Raw genomic sequence first — 12,279 nt, forward strand, 5'->3', positions numbered from 1 at the left:
TTTAAAAATCCTATCGAGTGGAGAGCAAACCTCCCACTCAGAGGCTTAGCTGCAGCCCAGTACTCACCTAAGTATTTAAAAATCCTACCGAGTGGTGAGCCAGACTCCCACTCGGAGGCTTAGCTGCAGCCCAGTGCTCGCCTAAGTGTTTGAAAATCCTACCGAGTGGAGAGCAAACCTCCCACTCGGAGGCTTAGCTGCAGTCCAGTACTCGCCTAAGTTTGAAAAAATCCTACCGAGTGAAGAGCAGACCTCCCACTCGGGGGCTTAGCTGCAGTTCAGTACTCGCCTAAGTTTTTAAAATCCTACCGAGTGGAGAGCAGACCTTCCACTCACGGGCTTAGCTGCAGCCCAGTGCTCGCCTAAGTACGGAACACATCCCAATCCGCAAGGACAACGAGGTGCAAATCGACTGCTACCTTCTCCTTCGGAGCTGCACCACAAATACAAAGTTATTTCGAGTGAAGAACAAGTTGCACTCGACAGATAATTCATGAAGATATTCAACGATAAATCAAGTTCAGATAAGATCTAAAGGTCCTAGACCGCAGATCAAAGTACTCGAGCCTCCAGCTCGACAGAGTTTAACGGTTACAAAATCCACTCGGCATTCCGTGGCAAATTTAAAGTGAAGCATAAAAGTTTTTATTCCTCAGGCGGAGGACTGGAAGGGGCGACGAACTCGTCCAAGTCGATCCCGTCTGCAATGCGAGTGGCAGCAGCAATGAAAGTCTCCATGAAGTCTTGAAAGTTGTGCTTCCTGGTATTGGCAACTTGGATGGCGGCCAACTTTTCTTCTCGCGCCTCCTTGCAGTGGACGCGGACCAGAGACAGAGCGATGTCAGCACCACATCTAGCAGAAGATTTCTTCCATTCCGCCACTCGATCTGGGACTTCATTCAGTCAAGTCATCAGGGACTCGAGGTCATTCTGAGGCGTCGTCCTAGGCCAAAGCAACGTGTCGATCCGTGACATCGCAACCTTCAACCGAGCAAGATAGTCAACAACGCCGGCAACACGAGATTCAAGTCGGAGCACGTTCATAGCAGCTTCGTCCTTCACTGGAGAATTGATGGGGTCCAAGTCTGTCTCCACTCGACTGGTCTCCTCTTCGAAGTTCTGGCAGAATTCTGTAAACACAATTCAAGGATAAGTCAGTGGCTCTATGCAGGTTTGGTAACTGCAAGTCAGTCGGGCCGGAGTAATTACCCTCGAGCATGACGAACAGCTTCTTGGCGAGTCCACCGAGATAAGCCTCCAGGTCGTTCCTCGTCCCCTCCAGTTCACTTGCCTTGTCATTCAGAGCTATATTGCCATTCTTCAGATGGCTGACCTCTTGATTAGCCACGTCGAGAGCAGTTTTCAGCCTGGAGTTTTCCTTTTCAAGAGTACCGACTGAAGCCATTTTTTCTTCAGCAAGCTTCGTTCTGTTCAGGGCCTCCTTCTGCGCTTCGGCAAGGTCTTGATCCTTCTTCTTCAGAGCCTCCTCCATTTTGTCTGTAAAACAGCAAGTGAGATCAACATCGAGGACGGCCAGAAAGAAAGGACAGTCGACAAAAGCTCACCAGCCATACCTTTTGCTTCGTCCCTCGCCTTTTGCAAGTTCTCCTGAGCAAGCTTCAACGCAAGGTTCAGCTGGATCTGTTTGTTCTCCAACTCAGTGTAGCGAGCCACAAGTTTGCAGGATTTCTGCAAAAAATCAGTCGACAGACATCCAAGATAAGTTGCTTCCGAGTAACCAAGAGACAATGATGGCGTTTCTAAGACTACAGCCGAATCAAAAACATTCGACAGTAGTCTCGGGGACTACACCCAGTGGGTGCACTCAGCGTGCCCCCACTGGTTTGACCAAAAAAATCGACTGCCCGCAGCCGACCGTGCACAGTTCCATTTGACAAGGCCTGACCAGACCGAGTGAAGAAGTTCAGCTAAAGCAACACAATATAAAGACACACCCAGTGGGCGTACAGATATAAAGATCTTTGGAAAATAGATTCTTTAGATAGCATATCCTAACAGAACAAGCGGTGAATCGACTGACCTGGACGTTGCTCTGAAGAGTTGAGCTCGTGTCATAAGCTACTTGGCTGGCTTCCCGAACCACCTTCACTTGCTCCATCATGATCCCCGCCTGGCGTATAGCCTCTTTAGCGGCACCCACTTGGTCCTCAGGGATGTGGTGTGTGGCAAAAAGCGAAGGCGGATTTGCAGTCGACGTCGAAGGCCGGACACTCGTCAGAGGTTCAGCGAAGGTCACAGAAACCCGAGTGGTATCACCACCCTCCCGGACTGCAGCCTCAGGCGCCAGAGTAGTTTGTGAGGTCTTGCCAGCCGGCACCCTCCTGTTCCTTCGCGCCCTCAGCGGCACTTCGTCGTCATCATCAGGGAGGTCAATGACATGAGGAGGAGCTACAAGAAAAATCCAATCGACTGGAATTATAAGAAATCGTCAGTCGACTAAAAGCAGAGCATCAGTAATCGTATCGGGGTTGGAGGTAACAGCGTCTTCCATCTCTTGATCATCGTCCTTGGCGGAGATCTCCGAGGTGGCAGCACTGCAAATTTCGAAAGTCAGTCAGCTTATTCAATGAGTCGACCAAGAGTCCGTCACGTTCGACAAAGGAAAACAAATTCTACTATTATCCAAAAATGGTGGGGACAGTCATCCTCATCTTGGGCAGAGCCTTGGGCGGCTTGGACGACGTCGCGCGTGGGTGCTTGGGAGCTTTTTCTGTCGGTGCTGGAGATGAGATCTGAGGGCGCTTCGACGACTGCCCAACAGGGACAGTCGCCTTACCACGTTCCCGCGCAGGGTCGTGTGTAAGCTTGGATCACCGTTCCGAGCGGGGAGGTTCGACTTCTTCCTCCTCCTCTTCACTGGAGTCGTCGTCGTCATCCCCCTCTCCTTCGCCGTCAGATTCCCACTCTTCTCCCTCGTCTCCACTTTCGCCTCCACTCGCCTCTCCTTCCTCGGCCTGCTCCTGTGCTCCATTGGGTGTCGAGTACATCTCAGTAGTGGCCTAGAGAACAACAAACGATACAAAAGTCAATCGACTGATCCAAAAAGAACAAATAAAGAAAGCAAGATCACAGTCGGAAACGCAAGGTCATACCTTGTCCACTTCGTATGTTTGGTCGAGTGGAGGAATCCTCCTGGCTCCTCGGGGGTTGTCCTTGTTCCCTGTGATACTCGACAGCCACCCTTCCAGCATCTTGTTAGTGACCTCCTCTGGGTGAATCCGAGTGGTGTCTTCGAGACCCGAGTACAGCCACATCGGGTGGTCACGAGCCTGAAGTGGTTGGATGCGCCTCCGAAGGAAGACTTCCAACAAGTCCATGCCAGTCACACCCTCGCGGACAAGCTGAACCACTCGACCGACCAGCACCTTGACTTGCGCCTTTTCCTCCGGCGTCACTTTCAGAGAGGCAGGTTTTTGTGCTCGATTCAGAGAAAAAGGGGGAAGCCCAGTCGACTGTCCTGGGGTCACCTAGTATTTACAGTAAAACCAAGTCGACTGCCACCCACGGACTGACTCGGGAAAAGTCATAGACGGAAAGGAACTTTTTCCCCTCATCTGGATCGCCAGACCCCCGCACAGCTGGATCACCTGCATCCGTTCGTCACTCGACTTGGCCTTCTTGACCGACTGAGAGCGGCAAGTGAAGATGCGCTTGAAGAGTCCCCAATGGGGCCGGCAACCCAAGAAGTTTTCACACAAGGAAACGAAAGCAACAAGATACACAATAGAATTGGGAGTAAAGTGATGGAGCTGCACTCCGAAGAAGTTCAAGAAGCTCCGGAAAAAAGGATGAGGAGGCAGAGAGAATCCACGATTGATATGGGTGGCGAGGAGGACGCACTCACCATCAAGAGGCTGGGGTTCGACTTCTTTCCCCGGGAGGCGCGCAGATTCGTGGGGAATGAATCCCCCCTCGACCAGATCATCGAGATCATCCTGCTGAATCACCAACGGCATCCAGTCGCCCTGGATCCAATCCTTGGGCAGAGCAGTCCTCGAGGAAGATCCGCCCCGAGCGGACTTCTTCCCCTTCCCCTGCACCACCGCCTTCTTCGCGCGCTCCAGAGCCGACATCTTCTCCTTCACCATCGTCGCCGGTGAGGCTCGAACAGACCTACGGCACCAAGGTGGGAGCGGAGGTGGCGGAGGATCTTGTGAAGGAAGGGGGGAAAGTGAAGGCGCACTGTTCGGGGGTCCCGAGCCGGCAGCTTATAAGAGGTCGCTTCCGAGTGGTTGACTGGTAGGCCCAGGCAATCCCGTCAAATCCCGCAACGAGTGCACGCGCGATACGTGGCGAAAAAGGTGGCGCGGGGATCGAGGAGCTTCCGTCCTATCCCATCCGATTACTGCGGCCGCCCCCGCCCCGTGCGCTTCCCGAAATTCAAATCCCGCAAAATCCGCGGGCCGCAGAACAACTCGTCAAACAGAAGATCCCTTTCACACCATCACTCGGAACTTCACAAGTAAAGAAATTCACTCGACAAGAGGCCAAGAATGGATCAAGGCGACTGAAAGAAGTTGATGACGTCATCCGTGACAATTGATCCAAAACAAGACGTTCATATAACATGAAGAACCAGTCGGAAAGATCCCCAACTCCTTCCCCACTCGAACCTCGATCCATTCGGGGGCTAATGATGAAGCTATGTACCTAGGATACGGGCATGGACCTGTCCTAAGTACCCTACCCAAGGACATCCCTAGAAGAAGTCACCTTTCAATCGACTTGGAGGTATCCCACTCGACAGATTCAAGACACTCGACCACGAAGCAATCACTTGACCAAATTCCAACCACTCGACTGCCAGGAGATCTAAAGTCACCCTGCACGCAAATGGTCGGTCATTAAGTAGCTTTTATGGTCATCATAGCACTTTATTAGGGGCGTTACCAATAACCCCCAGTCTTAATGTATTTTAACCCTTGCATTACTGAGGGCTGGAGGGGCCTGGCGAACTCTATATAAGCCACCCCCCTCCTCGGTATCAAGGGTTGGCACCCCTGTTATTCATACACACATAATTCAGTCGACCGCCTCCGGGCACCGAGACGTAGGGCTGTTACTTCCTCCGAGAAGGGCCTGAACTCGTAATCCTCGTGTGCTTACAACTCCTCCATAGCTAAGATCTAGCCTCTCCATACATACCCCCTACATCACTGTCAGAGTTAGAACCACGACAAGCGCCGGCGCGGGAGGTCCTCTGATCCCTTTGTCGTTGCCTATGGGCGGATCCGGCCTCCTGCCGCCCACCTATCCACATCCCACGACCTTCAGGTATATCTTCGTTCGAAACCGCCTTAGCTCTACTTCCCCAGCTCGCTACATCGCTGCATGTGCATCATTTTCTACCTCTCAGCCCCTCTCGATCGGATGGTCCAACGTCACATATTTTTCTTCTTCTATTGTTAGAGGTAAAGCTACTTCATGGAGTCGAATCTTGTACTCCCTCCGTCCGAAAATACTTGTCATTGAAATGGATGTATCTAGATGTATTTTAGTTCTAGACACATCCATTTTGATGACAAGTAATTCCGGACGGTGGGAGTACTTGGTTCAAACAAGAAATAAAGTGGGGGTGGGGGAATTTAGTATGTACATTGGACTTGGTACAAACAGGAAGGAAAGGGGGTGAAAGTAGTACAGACTGGTCATCCAACCGGTCTCTTGGTTGAAAAGGGAAATGTAGGGGTAACGCTGTAAACAGTGGTATGACCAGGACTAGATTTTATATCCACACATAGGAGTAGGTGGATAGAGTGAACAAAAACAGGACCAACCCAGATATGTTTCTTGGATGTTTGTTTCTCGGGGCAACAAACTATGAATCACCACTTTATGCCCCTGTTTACGTACATGGTGTTGGACTGCTGGTGCACCCACTGTCCCATGCCCTTATACCAAATATTTAGGCTCCGTTCGGAATAAAGGGGTAGAAAACATAGGTCTTGATGAAAATAGAGGAATAGGAAAGGAATGTAGGTATAAAACTATGGAACAGCGAACCGAAGGAAACTCTCAAGAGAATGTGTTCGGATGGACTACGAAATGTACAGATTTGTTTTTTTAGAGTAGCATGCTTGGCAGTATGAGATGCTATTTGTTTATTCAGCTGCACAGTGACTACTCTTGTCCTCACCTCACGTACCACACATAGGTTGATTTTTTTATTCCGGCAACACAGCACAGCAACTTGTCTAACGCATGACAGCGAGCGCCTGCCTCGGGCTTCCGCCCAAAAAATGAGCAGCGCGTGGATGTTTCTAATCCTATGGAATCAGTACTACCAGACCAGCTTTCCTATGAAACACTATTCACCTTTCCCGTGTTCCAAATGGTTGGAAGGGAAAGAATACCGTAGGAATTATGTTCCTACGAAAATCCTGCACCAAACCTGTGAACCGAATGCAGCCTTAGCTGTTCTTAATCTAATGTCCCTGGTAAAAATGAAGACATGCCACTGTTATAAGCCATGACAAGTTTAGCCAAATGTTTTTGCCTGTAATTGTTTGAGACTCTGACTATTTCCTCTGTGCCTTTTTGTGCAAACAGGGATATCCAATTCACCTGGTTGTTGTTGTGACCTTTTGGTGCACTGCACAAAACTCTTCTTAAAAGAAGTGACTTTTGTGCTGTTTAACTGGAATGTCAGAATGGAACAGTTGGTTCATTTTGGTGGAACTGCACAAAGGGAGATCTGTGTTCCAATCCTCATCATCCATATTTGCGCCATAACCTTCCTTTAGGTAATAATGATATTTAATGCATGTGTTCATCCCTATTTTTCCGACTGCCATGAGAAAATAATGCTGTTTTTTACTAGTACACTTGTACTCCCTCATGGACAAAACCAATTATGAATTAGAAGGCCAATCATGTACTTGGTTTCACCAACTGGTGAGGAGAAAGAGAAACAGAGCATGAAGAGGAAGAAGAAGAAGAATAAACAGTGCCAAGGCGATCTTGGTGAAGCCAGAGGCCTCAGTTGAGGCCATTCAAGGGCTCCGGCAACGACTACCTTACATGTGAGACGATCCTCCAGGGAGCCCTTCCACTTCTGTTGTCTCACTTAATTAATTAGGAGTACTTAAGTACCACTAATTTATTACTGCCTAATTTTCCTGTTGGAGTTAAACAAATCTTTAGTAGGACCCTATGCTGAATCATGTACGTGTGTATGTTTGCCTATGGAGGTGAATCATGTGGTGGAGCAGGGAGGGAATATTATTAGTGTCATGACATAATAGTGCTATTGTTTTGCATGTCAATTTATTGCCATTGGTTCAATGAGGCAATGTTTTGCGTATTGTCCATCATGAATTTGATGCTACTGTTTGAGTAATATGCTAATGTCTTCCTATCCTTTCTCACTAAGCTAATGAAGGTTTCACCTTGTTCCTACTTGTGCAAACAGGGATCATGTTGTGCCAATCATATATTTTAGTGGAACTACACAAGACAATACACTGAACTGTATCCCAGCCAGTGCTTTAACTCTGCTGGAAGTTCTTGATAATCTTTCGATATAATCTCAGCACTGGTAGACAAGAGTGATTTCAACCATACATTTGAGGTGCACAAAAATATATACTATTGTGTGATTCCAGTGAGTGCTTTATCATCTCTTATGGGACTACATGAATAAGCTTTTTTTCTCAGGTTGGTACGGGCCTAAGGCCTTCATCCATATTAGTTTGCTGTCATCTCTATTTGTATCGTGCTACTGTCATGAGAAACTCCTTTATCTTTGCACGTTAAAGTTTTGCAACCTATGATAAATGGCAATGTTTTGAGTGTTGAGTTGAGCTAATTGGCATTGATTAAATAAACTAATACCTCTCTTTAAGCAAGACTACTATGTTGCTAACTTTACCCATTAAGATAATGAGGGTGCTTCTATTTGTTAGTGTATGTTTCATCAACTAGTCCCACTATTACAGTAATCTCACTCTCTCAATATATGTGCCAACAGGGATGCTCAACATTCGTATAACCTTGTAAATTGTGGTGGGTTGCCATGACTAGGCGCCACCTCATCAGTTTTGCCTATGTGTCATGTCCATGTGGCAATTTTTGCCCTAGGTTGTGAAGCAACCTATATTTCTGTCATTCCCAAAATTCCAAAAAAAATCTCATAAATTCTTTGGGTCATATCTTCGTCAAATATGTAAAAAAACCTTCCTTTCCTAGTTCAAAAATAATTCAACAATATTCATTTTCCTATTCTGTTCAGAACAACACTTTGTGAAGGAAGTACCACTTTGGCATGTCCAAATAGTATCCATTTTCTACGGTGCTTTCCTATGACCAAATAACCATCCTCCACCAAATGCCAGCTCAATCCATTCATTATTTTGAGCCCAGCTTCAACATTCGTATTTATGTCCAGTGTGGTGCTTTGCAAAGCAAGTACCACCTAGGCTCCTCCTTTTGAGCTGTAAATTTGTGAAGACGGTCTTCTTAGTAACTGATCATCCTCAGCCAAAACTCACGCCCATTAGCCATGTACATTTCCCGTACCGCTAATCAAACACTTGGCTGCTAATTCATGTTTGAGCATCGATCGGTCTCCTCGTGAGAATCTTATGTTGTAATTTTATTCCTAGCACCTACCTGGGGAGTGCCCAACCCACTAGACATGCCTAGGCCGCCCAGAACACATGGCAACACCACCGTCACGCGGTGACCACGCGGCGGGCATGCGAGTTTACGCGCTCTAGAGTTGGGGCCCTCGGCCACCGCCTAAACCTCGACGTATCGCCACCAAAACATGTATTTATGATTAAATAGGTACTTGTGTAACTAGAAATGATTTTGGAAAAAATAAATAGCAAACTATGAGGCAGCTGCAGTTCAAATTTGACCCGCTTCCAACTGAATCGGCAGAAATTTGTCTTTTTCACGAGAGGTGGATCAAAAAAATTTACACCCAACCATTTTGTAAATTGTGCATTAAATATGTCCTAGTATTTTAGAAAAATGATTTGGTCCAATTTTGCAACAATTATTTGGGAGGTCCTTCACAAAAAAACCTCCTTTTGGGCACTCGAAAAATGGAAAATGGTTTTTTCGTCCAAAGAAAATGAAAACTTCCTTAGGCAACATTGTTTGCCATTCCAATATGCACCCTTGTGCACAATATGAGATCATTTGAACAAACTATGCCATGAATGTGGCCATAAGATTGATCATTTGGCTTCAAAGCCATTGATCGCCACACGTGATAGCTCGTTTCTGAGAACACTTTTTTTAAATAATTGTAGTATTACAAGTTTGTTATTTTTTCTGGGAACTTGGCCACATATAATGACACAATGCGAAGGTTTCCCAATTTTTGATTTTTTTTGAATTTTTTATGCCCGTTTCAAAATGTGGTCAAAACGGCGGGAATGACCGTTCCTAGCTAGTGGTTGAATCTAGAATTTTTTGGTGTTTCTGTGATTAAATAGATACTTATGTACCTAGAAATGATTTTTGGAAAAAAAATAAATAGCAAACTACAAGGCAGCTACAGTTCAAATTTGACCCACTTTCAGCTAAATCGGCAGAAATTTGTCTTTTTCACGAGAGGTGGATCAAAAAAATTTACACCCAACCATTTTGTCAATTGTGCATTAAATATGTCCTAGTATTTTATAAAATTGATTTGGTCCAATTTTGCAACAAATATATAGTAGGTCCTTCACAAAAAAAACTCATTTCGGACACTCGGAAAATGGAAAATGAATTTTCCGTGCAAAGAAAATGAAAAGTCCCTTAGGCAACATTGTTTGGAATTCCAAGATGCACCCTTGTGCACAATATGAGATCATTTGAACAAAGTATGCCATGAATGTGGCCATAAGATTGATCATTTGGCTTGAAAGCCATGAATCTTCACGCATGATAGCTCATTTCTGAGAACCCTTTTTTAAAATAATTGCCATATTACAAGTTTATTATTTTTCCTGGAAACTTGGTCATATATGATGACACAATGCGAAGGTTTTCCAATTTTTTGATTTTTTATGCCCATTTCAAAATGCGGTCAAAACGGCGGGCTTGACCGTTCCTAGCTAGTGGTTGAATCTTGGAAAACTTTTGATGTTTCTCTCATTAAATAGATACTTATGTACCTAGAAATGATTTTTGGAAAAAATAAAGAACAAACTATGAGGCAACTACAGTTTAAATTTGACCCGCTTCCTGCTGAATTGGTGGGAATTTGTCTTTTTCACCAAAGGTGGATCAAAACTTTTGACACCCAACCATTTTGTCAATTGTGCATTAAATATGGCATAGTATTTTAGAAAATTTATTTGGTCCAATTTTGCAACAAATATTTGGGAGGTCCTTCACAAAAAAACCTCCTTTTGGGCACTCAAAAAATGAAAAATGGTTTTTTCATCCAAAGAAAATGAAAACTTCCTTAGGCAACATTGTTTGCCATTCCAATATGCACCCTTGTGCACAATATGAGATCATTTGAACAAACTATGCCATGAATGTGGCCATAAGATTGATCATTTGGCTTGAAAGCCATTGATCTCCACACGTGATAGCTCGTTTCTGAGAACACTTTTTTAAAATAATTGTCGTATTACAAGCTTGTTATTTTTCCTGGGAACTTGGCCATATATAATGACACAATGCGAATGTTTCCTATTTTTTTGATTTTTTTGAATTTTTTATGCCCGTTTCAAAATGCAGTCAAAACTGCGGGAATGACCGTTCCTAGCTAGTGGTTGAATCTTGAATTTTTTGGTGTTTCTCTAATTAGATAGATACTTATGTACCTAGAAATGATTTTTGGAAAAAATAAATAGCAAACTACAAGGCAGCTACAGTTCAAATTTGACCCGCTTTCAGCTGAATCGGCAGAAATTTGTCTTTTTCATGAGAGGTGGATCAAAATTTTTTACACCCAACCATTTTGTCAATTGTGCATTAAATATGGCCTAGTATTTTAGAAAATTGATTTGGTCCAATTTTGCAACAAATATATGGTAGGTCCTTCACAAAAAAACTCATTTCGGACACTCGGAAAATGGAAAATGAATTTTCCGTGCAAAGAAAATGAAAACTCCCTTAGGCAACATTGTTTGGAATTCCAAGATGCACCCTTGTGCACAATATGATATCATTTGAACAAAGTATGCCATGAATGTGGCCATAAGATTGATCATTTGGCTTGAAAGCCATGAATCTTCACACATGATAGCTCATTTCTGAGAACACTTTTTTAAAATAATTGCCGTATTACAAGTTTATTATTTTTCCTGGAAACTTGGTCACATATCATGACACAATGCGAAGGTTTTCCAATTTTTAATTTTTTTTAATTTTTTATGCCCGTTTCAAAATGAGGTCAAAACGGCGGGCTTGACCGTTCCTAGCTAGTGGTTGAATCTTGGAAAACTTTTGATGTTTCTCTGATTAAATAGATACTTATGTACCTAGAAATGATTTTTGGAAAAAATAAAGAGCAAACTATGAGGCAGCTGTAGTTCAAATTTGACCCGCTTCCTACTAAATCGGCGGGAATTTGTCTTTTTCACCAAAGGTGGATCAAAACTTTTGACACCCAACCATTTTGTCAATTTGCATTAAATATGGTACAGTATTTTAGAAAATTGATTTGGTCCAATTTTGCAACAAATATATGGTAGATCCTTCACAAAAAACTCATTTCGGGCACTCGGAAAATGAAAAAATGATTTAAAAGAACTCATTTCTCATAACTCTTTAAAAAATATTTGTCTTATTTCAATTTGTGATTATTCCTGAAAACTAAAGTCAAATTTGCTGACACGATGAGAAGTTTTTTTTTCAATTTTTCAGGTCATAATAAAATAGCTAGCATGATTTAGCACCTTACTTTTAGTCAATTACGACCAATTAAAATGGTCAAAATATCATACCTGTATACTGCGTTCTGATTGGTCCAGAGGCCTCTCACGCGGATCATGGATAAATCACCGTCGGATCCTCCTGGATCCAACGGCCGTCACCTCACCTCTCACGGTCTCACCCACCCACCACGAGCTACCTCTCAAAAAAACCACCGCACACCACTCCTCTCTCTCTCCCCGCGCAGCGAACCCTGGCGCTCTCACCCTCTTCCTCCCTCTGGATCCGCCGCCACCGCCCCCAACCTCACTCCCTCCCTCTAGATCTCGACGCGCCGCCGCCCCCACCCCACTCCTCCGCCATTCTCCACACACTCTCACCGCTCGGAAACCCCCACCCTCGCGGATCCAACGCGCCGGCACCCCTTCCGCC

This window comes from Triticum dicoccoides, chromosome 2A (assembly GCF_002162155.2).
Source record: "Triticum dicoccoides isolate Atlit2015 ecotype Zavitan chromosome 2A, WEW_v2.0, whole genome shotgun sequence".
Lineage (NCBI taxonomy): Eukaryota > Viridiplantae > Streptophyta > Magnoliopsida > Poales > Poaceae > Triticum > Triticum dicoccoides.